At 39.4% G+C, this 15,063-nt stretch overlaps 1 protein-coding gene across 3 annotated transcripts in view; it reads left to right on the top strand.

Moving 5' to 3' along the window:
- Positions 1 to 15,063, top strand: part of LOC117290639 (centrosomal protein of 128 kDa-like) — a 111,761-nt gene that overhangs the window by 74,253 nt on the left and 22,445 nt on the right. The gene's annotated exons all lie outside the window — the stretch shown is intronic.

Below are 15,063 nucleotides of genomic sequence, written 5' to 3'. Positions count from 1 at the left end.
GCCTTACTGAGGTTTCCACAGATTTACTGCTTCTCAATTTAAGTCACTTCCAGTTGGCTTCCTGGAGAGAGCCGTCTTAAAGGCAGTGGACACTATTGGTAATTACTCAAAATAATTATTAGCATAAAACCTTTCTTGGTGACAAGTAACGGGGAGAGGTTGGTGGTATAAAACATTGTGAGAAACAGCTCCCTCTGAAGTGCCATAGTTTTGGAGAAAGAAGTAATTTTCCACGAATTTGATTTCGAGACCTCAAGTTACTTGAGGTCTCGACATCAACCATCTAAACGCACACAACTTCGTGTGACAAGGGTGTTTTCTTCTTTCATTATTATCTCGCAACTTTGATGACCGATTGAGCTCAAATTTTCAAAGGTTTATTATTTTATGCATATGTTGAGATACACCAACTGTGAAGGCTAGTCTTTGACAATTACCAATAGTGTCCACTGCCTTTAAATCCATCAAATTCCAATACCATAAAATGACTCAACTACATAAACAAGACAATACTGGTACTTGCAATAAAATATGCAGAAAACACGCCTGATGGCGTGAAGGCATTGATTCATTTTGTTGTCCAGTGTCCTTCGCCTGGGATAGTATGGAGACTATTTCTTCCATTGCCACGGTCGTTGCACTCTCAAATTATCTAATGACATTCTCATTTTTAAATCACGGGTAAATAGTCTACAAACATGTGATTAAAAAACCTGCAGCACCGAGTCCTTTTGTTGTTGGATTTCAATGGGTTCATTGTTTGAAACAAGTCAATCGCTATTAACGTATTTATTTAATAAACAAATGTCCATTTGATAACCCAGAATTAGAAAACAAATTACGCTTTTATGACAAGGAGCGAATACCCTGTAATGGACTGTAGATAACGAGGCAAGCCGTTCCGAAAACGACTTTAACGCTTTCTTTTCACCCAAATGACAAATTATTCTTAAAGGAAGCGTAATGTAGTGTAACCTTGTCAGGTATAGGAGCCAGACATCCCATTAGATTGTGCCGTAATTTACATAACCCTGGCGACATGTCCCGTACAGTCCCTGCACCTTAAATGTGTTGACCCATTATGTTCACGTGACTTCTTCCCAGTTAATAAGAATGGGCGAAGAAAAGAAAAAGTAGGGCCTGTTTTGACGTCGGCGACTATCAGTTTTTATTGTGAAGACATGGGGCTTTCATAAAAAAAAAAATGCTTCTTCCGATCTAAGACCGTTGCCTGTGTCTTACGTGTGTCCTAACATGCTGAGTAAATTCTTTAAGAATAGAAAGCCTTGGAACGTGACTTGTTTGCTACTCACTTGTAAATCAAAGCTAAACACTTGTGATTTTTTTTGCCCATTTTTCATAATCAATGGAGATATTTGACAGGAAGTTTCCGGAAAACGGAATTGTTAACTTGTTTTTTGTGAGGCTAGATCGTGATGTTCGGACATCACCACAGTAATTTATTATATTAAAAAAAACATTAGCATGTTTTTTTTTTATGTTTTTTTTATGATCTACCCTTCAAGGGAAATTGGCAAAGCCCTACAAGGGGATACAAACACTAAGCTGGCAAGTCCCAATCTCTCTCATACAAACATTGGTTTAAACATCTATGTTTATGAATTGCTCAAATGAAGAAATTGTGCTTCAGTAACTAGACCACAATACTTCAGGCATGATGTTTTCCCTATTTATGTCTGTTTTCCGATTTTGATGTGCCCATGGAAAAATCTGCAAAATTATGATTAAATAGCCTGAAATGTATACCACAGTCCTTTACTCAATCAAAGAATTATTCAAACTTTTTTTCCAAGGACCATACTTCAAGACTTTGTGAAATCAGCAGTTAGCTTGATAGGGCATCCTATTAAATCCATCATAACGCTGATAATCACTATATGTACAAGATCTGATGGGGCTCTTTCCCACAGGAGAGGGAGTGGTGATCAGAGTAGCTTTAATTCAACGATGTTCCCCTGTCTTGTAAAAATCCATTTGAGGGACGGCTCTGCTTGTTTTAAGATCTGCGTCCGATGACGTTCAATATTAAAGTGGTACTAGCGAGTTTGAGTATTATATTTATTTATATATTGATTTTTTTTTTTTATGAGGAATTGGCAATCACATATCACATGGCCCTAAAACACCCAAGGTGAGGGCTAATAAATAGGGAAAGAGGTAGAAGAACGGGAAAGTTAAAGTGTAGAAACATATATGAATATTGGTATTACAATTGAATCATCAGGACAGGTTACTAGGAAGCAGAATATAGTGTTGTGAAACTGAAAATTTGCTTAGTACAGAAAAAAAAACTGCTCAAAAGAAATTGGTTGCCAGCCAAAATGTCATGTCTTTTACATTGTTATGGCTGGTGACCTTGTATCACTTCTTTTAAGTAGATAAAGAAAGTGCTAAGCATCAAGTTTTTCACTCAGCAGCTGAACTAAATGAATTTACAAGTCAATAAAATGAATGACTTCTTTATTTCAGGCTGTTTCGTTAGTCCTGGTTTTACAGGCCCTTTTGGAAACCACGGCTTTGGCTTTGACTTAGGTTTTGACTTTGGCTTTGGGGCTTCAGTTGAGTGGACAGAGACCAAGCTGAAGCCATGGTTTTGAAAAGGGGCATAGACTGTTGCTACTCTTCGTACAAGTTTATCCATTAATCATCTGATGGCTTAGGCTTTGGATTTGGCTTAGGCTTTGGGGCTTCAGCTGAGTGGACAGAGACCAAGCTGAAGCCATGGTTTTGAAAAGGGGCATAGACTGTTGCTACTCTTCGTACAAGTATATCCATTACTCATCTGATGGCTTAGGCTTTGGATTTGGCTTAGGCTTTGGGGCTTCAGCTGAGTGGACAGAGACCAAGCTGAAGCCATGGTTTTGAAAAGGGGCATAGACTGTTGCTACTCTTCGTACAAGTTTATCCATTAACCATCTGATGGCTTAGGCTTTGGCTTTGGCTTAGGCTTTGGGGCTTCAGCTGAGTGGACAGAGACCAAGCTGAAGCCATGGTTTTGAAAAGGGGCATAGACTGTTGCTACTCTTCGTACAAGTTTATCCATTAATCATCTGATCGCTTAGGCTTTGGCTTAGGGCTTTGGCTTAGGCGTGTGCTTTCCTCTAAAGTGAACAGATCCATAGATTGTTGCTACACTTCAAGCGAGTTTATCCATTAACCATTCCATGTTAGTCACAACTACATTTATCACAGTGGGACTTGTGATACAGTCTAGATCAAATTAATCAAATAGGTCATGCATTGCCAGCGTGTAATAACTCAAATTGGTCGTGGCCTTTCACACAGGTTACTCAAACATGCTGTGACGTCGTGTTCATTGTTGGTAAAACTACTCAAATAGGTCATGACGTTTTAAAATCCACTCCTCATAATGGTATGAGTCAACTCTATCAAATAGGCCATTGGCTTTCTTATATAGGTCAAATCACTCATACACCTGTGGTCTTTCATTTGTTTGGTTCAGATATCAGGTCTCTCATATCAAATTACTCATGTGGGGCATGATTTGTTTTTCAAGTAGGTCAGATTACTCACATGACCTCTCATATCTCAGTCAAATTACTCAAGTAGGTCATGATATTTTTTATATAAAAGTCAAATTACTCACTTTTTGTGTTATGTTCTCTCTCATAGGCCTATATCAACGTACATTTTTTCAAACAGGTCATGATCTTATGTACACAAGTAAAATTACTTGCATGTTTTATGGTAATATCTAAGTTTAATCACTCAAACAGGTTTTCATATTTTGTATTGAGTAAACATTACTCACTTATGATATGTAGGTCGTGATCTTGTATATAGGCCAGCTTTTATACTCACATCTGTGTGATCCTTCATATATCTCAATCAAAACCTCAACTAGGTCCTGTCCCTCCTTATAGAGGTCATTTTGTGAGTTTTGTTATGTATGTAGGTCAAAGTGCCCAGTTGTGTCAGGGTGATCTTATGTAGATCAATTGATTGCTCAGAAATGTCATGGTCATATTTTATTGGGTCAAATTGCTCCTTTACATGTTTGTACGGTTGGTCTCATGTAGGTCAAAACACTGGTTAGATCAAAGTTTGTCCTTAAAGACAGTGGACACTATTGGTAATTGTCAAAGACTAGTCTTCACAGTAGGTGTATCACGACATATGCATAAAATAACAAACCTGTGAAAATTTGGGCTCAATCGGTCGTCGAATTTGCGAGATAATAATAAAAGAAAAAACACCCTTGTCACACGAAGTTGTGTGCTTTCTGATGCTTGATTTCGAGACCTCAAATTCTAAACTTGAGGTCTCGAAACCAAATTCGTGGAAAATTACTTCTTTCTCAAAAACTACGTCACTTCAGAGGGAGCTGTTTCTCACAATGTTTTATATATATATACCATCCATCTCTCCCCATTACTCGTAATCAAGAAAGGTTTTATGATGATAAATATTTTGAGTAATTACCAATAGTGTCCACTGCCTTTAAGATTACCCAAATGAAAATATATACTTTCAGTAATATACATATTTTCAGTAATGAAAATGTTACTGATGTTGGTCCAGTTCTTGAGGTCCATTTAGATTTCTATATCTATAGGTTCAATTAGTCCCATTTGTCTTGGTCCTCATGTTGGTCAGACATCTATAAATGGGTCATGCATGTCTGTTTTGTTTCACGGGTCGTTGTACTGATGAAGATAGTTCACCAACCGCCTTGTTGACTACTTTCACTCATTAGTAGTCAGACTGCCATCGTTTGACAGATTTGTGTACAATGATCTAATTGGGGGGAAAGTGACAAAAAAGAGTCACAGTGCAACGTGTACTTGAAGGATGGAAACATTAAAAAGCAATTTTGCCTTGGGCTCAAATAATAGTTTGTGTGTGTTGAACTCTTGCTCAAGCACCGCGTCATGTGGCTCTTTCACTGTATAACACAATGAATCAAGATTATTGGTTATGACATCAGGGTCCAGCTGATAAGTGGAAAATACTGCTTAGCAAATTTAGTTGTTAAGCAAAAAAATAGTCGCAAATATGTAAACTTCATGGCTGGTAATCTGTTTCTGTGTAGCAATTTCCCTGTACTTAACATGTATTTTTGTACTAACAAGCTTTTTGAAATTGGGTCCAGGTGAATTGGGTCAAAAGAGTAAAAAGAGGGTCCTTAAACATTGAGAGGTGTACATCTATGGGACCATATCTGTAAAGACCTACTGTGGCAAAACCTATTACTTCTTATCATTTTACCATATTATATGCATAACAACCTTGACAACATTAGGACCAATTTTAGACCTTCTTGTCACCATATCCACACCTTGTACCACATCACATCCGGCTACTCTCTGCCACGCAAACCATTTTGGGAGTAATACTGGTAAGCGTGTTGAAAGCGCACTACACCATATTACCCATCGGCACATTGACACCCAAAAGAGCGCTAACAAAATTATGGCGATTACTTCTGGTGAATTGGCTCGATAAGCCTTAGAGCACAAAGACAAATTCTGGTATGCTGGTGGGAACATTATTAACTTTCAAGATAAATACCAATATCTTACTTTTGACAATAGACCGTACTGAATTTGACATCACCATTCAAATATCTGACCTGCAACATGGCGTCTGTGTGCGTGTGTCTGCGTGCATATGCCGTAGAAATCAAACCGGGAATGTTGCGTGCTGCGTGCTTCATTGGTGTATAGTTTGCCCTACAAGATGGCGACTTTCATTGCAAAAGAAGCGTTTTTTCAATACGGTCTATTGGGTCACAGCTTAGGGACTTGCCAGAGCCTGAGAGATTGGTGGAGATAGACACCTTGTGAAAATTTCAGCTTTGTGCACTGTGCTGTTCCCAAGGAGAAAACCCAGCTTTGTTCAAGTTCACATGCTGGGAGCCCAGCTTTGTTCAAGTTCACATGGTGTTCTAGCTCAGCGCTGTCTAGTGAACCATTTCAGATTCTGACATACATTTTAATTTCCTCCGATATAACAGACAAACTAACTTCTTAAGTAAGATATGAGCATAAAGAGTCATCCCAGCAAGCTACAACACAGTAGTTAAAGATGATTATTGTCAACAAAATGTTACTGGTTGATCATCATTGCTGAGTTTTATGTTTTTGTAGTCACGGCATAAAATGATCATCCATATGTTCGGTGGAAATCCCTGTTAGCTTGGCCTAATAAGAACCAATTGGAATGTTTGTAAGCTTGGGCTCAATGATTTTAAACAAAATTGTTACCATCGATGTGATTCTTGCATATGGAATAATGGATATTCGGTTAGATCTGTTTGTCCTGACGTTATGGTAAACCAGAGAATGAATAACCGGTTTTTGATTGTGTCGGTAAATGGTGTTCACTTTGCTGATTCAGCCTTACTGCTTAAAGGCAGCTAGTGGACACTATTTGTAAATACTCAAAAGAATTATTGGCATAAAACCTTTCTTGATTACGAGTCATGGGGAAAGAATGTTAGTGTAAAACATTGTGAGAAACAGCTGTCTCTGAAGTACTGTGGTTTTCGGGAAAGAAGTAATTTTCCACGAATTTGATTTCGAGACCTCAGATTTAGAATTTGAGGTCTCTAAATCAAATACCTGAAAGCACACAACTTTGTATGACAAGGGTGTTCTTTCTTTCATTATTATCTCGCAACTTTGACGACCGATTGAGCTCAAATTTTCACAGGTTTTTTATTTTATGCATATGTTGAAATACACAGAGTGAGAAGACTAGTTTTTGAAGATTACCAATAGTGTCCAGTGTCTTGAATCACATCCTTCAAGGGTAAAGTACTCCATTTTGCCGAACACATAAAATGTGGATTAGTTTTGCCTTCATGTCCAAAAGCAACAGCAAACCCAGAAAGAGTGTTCTTTTGTTCTTATTTCTGTTCACCAGAGGCCAATGAAAAATGCAATCTGCAGAGGTTGGTGTTTGTGATGTGCCGGAAAAATAGCAGTTGTCACAGTTGTCAATTTAACAAGGGAAATATAAGTTTCTCAGGATTGTGTTATCAGTTAGATTCGTTTAAACCTAGATAAACTACCAACATCATCTTCAAGCTGTCATGGTGTTTGTTGGTCCAGTTTTCTGTCAACCGTTGCAAAACTGGACCGAGGGCAAAAGAAATATCCCATTCATCTTGATGCGACGAATTGGCAAACATGTTTCTCTCACTATATTGCTCTTATTTTTGCCACATCGTGGTAATGAAACATACTATCTGTGGTCTTCGTACAGAATTTATTTTCACAGGTTTCGTTGGACTCCCCAACAGCTCGACCGTCTGTGCCAAATTTACAGAGTAAAGAGAGAGAGATAGACGAACCCGAGACGATATTAAGTTGTCAACATTAACATTTTTGCAGACATCAGTATCTGATATTGCCGCAAACGCCGACTTGGTTCCCGCCATTTATCCACTGCCAAATACAGACTTTTGGCTGGAGGGGCTTTCCAGGGCCTGATCTCACCTATGCTAAGTCTCTTTGTGAACATTGTGAACCAGTGGAGTGTGAATAACGGAGACATAGATGTGCGGGCGTGAGGATCGTTCTTTATTTCTCCCACTCTCACTCTCTCTCTCTCTGTGTCTTCATGAGAAGGCCCGGGTTATTTTCACAGGCGATATCCTTTCTCAAGTTGATATAATGAAATCCAGCGAGCATTCTCTTAGAAAGAGAAGACCTTTGAAGAAGAAGAAGCTCAGAGCTCTCTGATCAGGTTGTTGAGATTTGGTTGAGCCCAGGTTGACAAAACTCAAGATTTATTCCCAAATAAAGAAATATACACCTTTAGTAAAACACATTAAAGATTTGCACAAATCAAATGATTTATTTGGGAATCCATCATGTGTCCAAATAAGGAGCTCCAGCTCCTGCTCCAGCTTTTTTCATTTCAAAAATATTATATATATGTTTTTTTTATATGAGAATTCGCCTTACATCACAAGGCCAGATGCCACTTTGATCTGGGGTGGATTCACAAAGATTTAGTCTTTTCTCGAGTTAGGATGAGTGACGAACTAACTTAGGACTAGCCTGAGGTTTTTAATATCTCCTGGGACTAGTCCACAGTTAGGACTAGTCCTAACTCTTTGTGAAATCGACCCCAGGGTTACCCCCTTCACATTATGTAAGGATGTAGGCACGGGTATCCACTAATAGCCGGGCTGATAGAGCAGAATGCATCACCTTCTTAATTTCTTTCTGAATGGTTAAGTGCCTTGTTCAAGGGCACAATTGTCATGACCAGGATTAGAACCCACACTCTGCTGCTGACAACGCTAGCTCTTGAGTTTGGTGAACCAGACCACTCAGCCACAACACAGTTGTTGAAGCATTGATGCAAATAACAATAACAGCACACTTTGCATCAGACAAGGCTTTAGCCGCAGCCGCCAATCTGGACTCAACCTTCAAGTTTCAGGTTATATTTATTCAATTGTCAGCTCTTCCACTGGAAGTGGATCAATGTTTGCTTTTCACTTTTCTTTTTATTATGAGAACCGACAACTAGTCGTGCAGAATAAATTGTCCGGATATCAGAATCTTCATAATGCCATAATTATCAATAATCTGCTCAAGCGACCGGAGATGCTGAAATGTCCACGACTGGTGCGGATGTTGTGTGATGGCAGGCGTGCGTCTTGGAATACTAGATCAATTTCACTACTTATTTATGCTCTTTGATGTATAGCTATCCCACAGCACTCGGGATACTCTGCTCTTTATGTTCTGAGATTCCGGAGGTCGCAGAGAGTTTGAATGGCCCATCATTTCATCAATCACCATTCCTCCAAAAATCGCCCAGTCAAAAGCTTTTTTTGGTCAACAAGATTTTTTCTTCCCCTGTCTGGGCAAATTGGTGACAGGAGAGAGATGGGAATTTGATGCAGGAAACAAATAAATAAGGTGGTCTTCAATGCTCTGGGAGTAAGTGTTACGGATCTTAAAAGGACTATCTGATGGGTTGGTGGGTTGTTGGTCGTTCCCGTTATTTGGTTGGTAAATCATTATCTATGAAATTGTACATGATAAAACATCATAGGAATGTTTCAACTGTACATCTTTAGTATTTTCATAGTTTGAGTCAACATTGTATGGGATAGCTCAGTGTAAATCCAAAGAACATTTGCACAAATAGTACAATATTATTCCAACTGCTGGTTTGAACGCATTTCACCAATGGTGAGACCACCTTCTTGTCATTTCAGAACATTTTCTGTCAACATTTCAGAGTGGATTTTTCTGGCAGGTTGATTTGTTTCTAACATCCCTCGATCACCGTTTACAAATATTTTGCCGAAAATGTTTACCAGTTTGCTTTCATGCTCGGTGTATGAGTAATGTCACTGTGACATCAGCTTTCTACTTCATCATTTGAAAATGTGTCTTTGAATGTTATAACTTGGTGCTTGAGTTCAATTTAGGCCCTTTTCCTTTACTCCAACGATGACCCCCACCCCTCTTTCCCCCCTGCCGATGGGGAAGTTGACTATGATTGATTCAATTTCATCGTATCACTTCCAACAGTTTTGTTTTCCCTACAATAAAGCTAAATATGTGACCAATGCAAAGAACGTTCAAATATCCACGTACTTGTTGAGGTTGCTCTCGATGCCGAGCCCCGCTGCCGCGTGACTGAAACATGAATGGAAGAGTCAGCTTCGTGCACGATGACATGTACACCTGTGACGTGATTGCTGTTTACAGTTGACAGGGGGGAAGTGGCAGGGGGCCAACTAGGAGCTTGTAGAGTCGAGACAGATGGGTACCTGGGTTGATATGGCACTGAATCTTCAAGGATAGCGTGTAGCTTCGGACAACAAGTAAATGAGCCTCCACTTTGTGGAAACAAATATTTGATCTCTTGGGAATGTTTGTAGTCGAGCTTTGATGTACAGTTAGCATTAAGATGGATGCGCCCCAGTTTATTTTACTGATGTGTAGTTTCTATAGACTAGGAGCAAATGAGGATGAACTCACATCTCTCGTCCAAGTACTATAATAATAATGTTCTGGGTGGATGCAGGAGGCACAAATTGTGAGGGCTAATTTCCACGTTGAACATTTCAGTAATCCTGCTGTTGATTTAGGATAAGGCTTAGAGGGAAATTTACAAGTTAATTTTAACTCTTTATTGAAATTGTAAACTTGATTTATTTACTGCTAAATTCTTTTTTGTGTGTTTTTGTTTTCATTCAGTGGGCAGAAATTAGGGGTGTGGGAAAGCCTGCTGTGTCCACCCCTAAATCTGCGACTGATGTAGATAAATACTCACGTTACAACGGACAAGGACCAATTTTTGTTTGTTTTGTGTCTGTCTGTCTGTCTGTCTGCCTTCTTGTAGCAACCCTCAGGGTCAGCATGCAGAAAAGCCTTTTCTCCTGCAAATATAATTTCTGTAAAATGTTCAGTTTTGCATGTTGTAAGGAATCCCAAGTTACTAGAAACCCATGAAATCAGTTGGGACTGGAAATCCATACATCCTCCACTATGCGGTGAAAGTTGGAGAAAGTACCGTGTGTGAACTTGAGCTTCAGTGCAGGGTCCATTGAGTTTCAATTTGAAAGGTTTCGGCTTATAGCCAACCCTCACCTGATCCTTGTGGGGGTGGGGGTGGGGGATCATTCAAGTTATTGCCTTATGTTTCATGATTATATTCAGTGTCATTGACCAAGAAGTTTCACACTCACAAAGTATCTGTCAGGATTTATGTGCTGGCTACTTTTTGTGCCGGCTACTTTTTGTACCGGCTACTTTTTGTGCTTGCTACTTTTTGTGCTTGCTACTTTTTGTACCGGCTACTTGTTGTACCGGCTACTTTTTGTACCGGGTACTTTTTGTACCGGCTACTTGTTGTGCTGGCTACTTTTTTTGCGGGCTACTTTTTGTACCGGGTACTTTTTGTACCGGCTACTTGTTGTGCTGGCTACTTTTTGTGCCGGCTGCTTTTTGTACCGGCTACTTTTTGTGCTTGCTACTTTTTTTGTCGGCTACTTTTTGTACCGGCTACTTGTTGTGCTGGCTAATTTTTTTGCCGGCTACTTTTTGTACCGGCTACTTGTTGTGCTGGCTAATTTTTGTGCCGGCTGCTTTTTGTACCGGCTACTTTTTGTGCTTGCTACTTTTTTTGCCGGCTACTTTTTGTACCGGGTACTTGTTGTACCGGCTACTTTTTGTGCTCATAAACAGCTCTATCAAATTGAGCCCTGTCCTCGTCAAGGGTTCTAGAAAGAATGAAGTGTGTAAAGACAGCAAAAATGATGTTCACTTTTTTTTGTTATGTGGCTAAGAACATCTGAGCAATGTTTGAGTTCATATAGGCATCAGTCCCTAGTTGGAAGAGTTTTTGAAATCCTTTAATTCAAATCATAATTATCAGGTTTGTGTACCTAGCCGTTTTCATCATCATCATTGTTGATTAATAACAATGGACTTTGATAATTTTTCAGAAAGCCGATTTTAAATTTGCACTTTGTCAAAAGAGAAATTTGGTTGCCAGCAACCATGTATACTTGTATGACGTCTTACTGACAAAGTTATTCGTTGGTATTGTTTGTGTGTACATATATTAATTTCTTGATTCTCGCAACCCAGATTTGAATTGCTCAATCTGTCGAGATATTCCTTCTTTTGGCACGCGTCCATCAAGGGTACAAGCATTGCCCAATTACCCTCGCGTTTTGTAAACACACAAGAGCCTTATTTTTGTCTTCCTTTCTAGTCCGATGAGACTAACTTGACGTAATGAACATAATCACGGACCGTTCCATCTTTTGCAGACATTGGTTCGGTGTCTATGGAGATGATCCAAACACAAAGTAATTAACTATGGTTTAGTAACTACACTACTGAACAGTGCTTCGTGGTCCAGGTTTTGTGCAGTCGGCGACAGGCATCTACCAAGGCGACAACCTTGTGATTGCAATCACTGCAAGCTAAACCACTAGACCACGGTGGATCTATATTCCTACATCAGGAAAACACTGTCAATAGATGGTAATTCACATGTGGGGGAAACCAGCAGACTATTCCTTGATTAAATAAAGACAACTATTTCAAACTCCTAATCATTTGATAATTACATATTCCAATTCTGCGCGGTGTACAGGAATAGAATTGTTGCCAACTTAATGGTTTCCCGTTTAGGGAGAGCAAAAAGAGTTTCCCCGGTATGTATGAAGACCCCTGCAATTAAATTAGCGAAACCAGGAACTTCTGATAGAATGTGCTATTCTTGGAAGCAGGCGCTACAGAGTCTCCTCTGGCGATGCTTCACGTTTAACATTGGAGTGGAATGGACCATTTGATGCAATATGTGAAGATTGGATTGCACATCAGCCATAATTCGGCATGCCATCTGTTCCGTTGCCCCCGGAGCGTTTAATGCCACGGCTGGTTGATACAGTGCCGCAACTGCCCGCCACTGACAAACAGGATACACCATTAATACACAGCCCCGCTATTTCTGCTCTTTGGGCTACCAGTGTGACGAAGGCAAATTAGTGTATATGTTTTGCTTCCTTGTGTTCCCCTCCTTTATTAAGAAAGGTTAAACAAATAGTGTCACAACATTTGACCTAGAATTGCTCCCGAGCTCTTATTAATCTTTTGCACGCATTCAGGTGAATGGTGTTTGTAGGATTGTACTCATCTTACAATATAGGCAATGGCAGGATTCATTCACAATACGGAACAATAAGGTCCTTTAAATCTTTTCTTCTGGAAGAGTTAATACTGTCAACAATAATTTGTTTTATACCATATTTGGCAATGAGGAATGTTGTGTGCATAAGAAAGAGATGTTAAGTTCGGCTAGGTGAGCAAAGAGTTCTTATTTAGTAATAATTAGAATCTTTAGTATTCTTTATCGTTCTGTTTGTGTCAAAACAAGGGAAATATGAAGAACCAAAACACACATGTTCTAGCCAAACAAAATACCAAACAAAATTTTGTTTTTTGCTGACTTATTAAATTTACTAGAATTAAAGTCACCTGGAAACAGATTTGTTCTTTTCTTCAAACATTAGAGTATATGTTTGTGAACAATAAACTAATTTTTTTAGTAATTGTTTGCAACAATTTATATGTTTAAAAAATGGATTAAGTTGTTTGGGGGTGACTCCGCCTACCCCTTTTGCCTTGATCAAACATCGAACACAACGTGCAAATACATGAAAGTCCTCGTCTTGAGTTTGTACGTTTAAAAAACAAAAAAATTCTTGCATTTTCCCGGCAATGTCGACCAGGTGTATTTGCTGCTTGATGCAGCAAAACCGCTAAAGATGGGGTCAGTTTGTAAAGTGGTCTGGTCCAACGTATTTTTCAGCGCTGTGATGCACCAAACACTTTGAGCCGTCGTGCATCGAGAATCCAGGATACATCACACATTTTGACATGAAGAGAAAAGTTCTTTTCTAAAACATGATGCCATCCCAACAATTTTTCCGGCGTGTGGGAAGTTGAAGAAGGTACCTGAAAGACGTGACAAACCTAAAGTAGCATTTGCCTTTTAACGTGAAGAAAACAAACTGGGTATTGTTTCAACTTTGAGGGCATGTTTTTAGCTTGCGCCAAGCGTCACTATCTTGTGTTGGCACTGCTTGTGATTAACCGTGCTGGGTAATCCGAGTGGACCGTCCGCACAGCAGCCATACAGTGCTAGCAGTCTGCTCCGTGACCGTACTTCTGTATGTATAGGCATCATACCGATCAGGTATCCAGACGTAATGTGCAGGCCAGACTACTCATTTTCTCTTCAAATATCGCGCCTCGATTGACGTCACGAATAGCGCCCTCTCGGGTCGGGCCTATTTTTAAATTTGTAAATAAAATGAAAACTAATTTTTTTAGAACCTTTGTTAACTGTTTATTAATATTCCACTCATCAAAACACATATTTTAGTGACAAAAGCTTTATTTTGACAAAATACCACTTCCAGGTGACTTACAGTAAAGACTTGAAACTTGGTGTAGGCCGTAAGAACTGAGTAGGGTTTACAGGGCTAAACTTCATGGCTCTGCTTACCGTAAACAAGGTTTGAAACTTGGTGTAGGCCCTTAGCTTATGGAAGCAGGAAATTCTGTGCTAACATCAAGCATGTTTCTCAGGTTAGCAGGTTATTTTTTGTTGTGCGTGTGCGTACTCCACTCTACTAGGCATTCTTTGCTTACACACAGCTAGCTCAGAAATTTGGCGCTTGCACAGAGAATGGTGATCATAAGCGCAGAGTTTGGCAGTAAGCAGATCCATGAAATTGGACCCTGGGCCCAATTTCATAAAGCCTGTAAGCATAAAAACTTGCCAAGCACAGACAAATCTTGCTGAACAGAAACTGTTACCAGCCAAAATTCCATAAAGTTTACATTATTGCAACTGGTGCCCCTCTCATTTTTTGCTTAGCAAAGAAATTTACTGAGTATTTTCTGCTTATAACAGCTTTATGAAATTGGGCCCTGTTAAGAATCATGTGGAACAAACCTCTTGTGGGATGAAGTGTTGGTTCTGTGAAGAACCTAGATCAGAGAAATAAATATACTTCAGGCCTGTATGCTTCAAATTTGAAAGGGCAATGTCACCAAGGCATCTTCTCCTTGGTTAAGGACACCCTGAGGAAATTTGTCATTTCTACTGGAGCATTTGAAGGGCTCCAAGGCAATGACCTGTTTCCTCCATTGGTCCAGAATACACAAAGAAGTCAAACCAAAGTCATAGTTCAAGAAGGTCTGACATTTGGGGGATGAACATCACAGCGGATATAATCTTTGTCAATATCAAATGAAATAGAAGGACTCGGGTTTATTGCCCCTAGAGAAGATCTTTCTTGCAGGGCGACAGTAAATGTCACTGCCCTAAACTTATACGTCGTTAATCAATTAGAACTCATTCCTGTCAGTCTCCAGGGTGATTCGTTCTAATCAACTGAATTTCTACATCTCGCATCTGCAGACGAAGAAAAATAATGACATCTCTAATCTACAAAGCAATGAGTCAATTGAGGGAGAGAAAAAAGGGTTCAAATGTTAAATTTGCTGCGGGGATAAGGTA

The sequence above is a fragment of the Asterias rubens genome, chromosome 1 (genome assembly GCF_902459465.1).
Source record: "Asterias rubens chromosome 1, eAstRub1.3, whole genome shotgun sequence".
Taxonomy (NCBI): domain Eukaryota; kingdom Metazoa; phylum Echinodermata; class Asteroidea; order Forcipulatida; family Asteriidae; genus Asterias; species Asterias rubens.
This window is presented reverse-complemented; position numbering and strand designations above follow the sequence as displayed.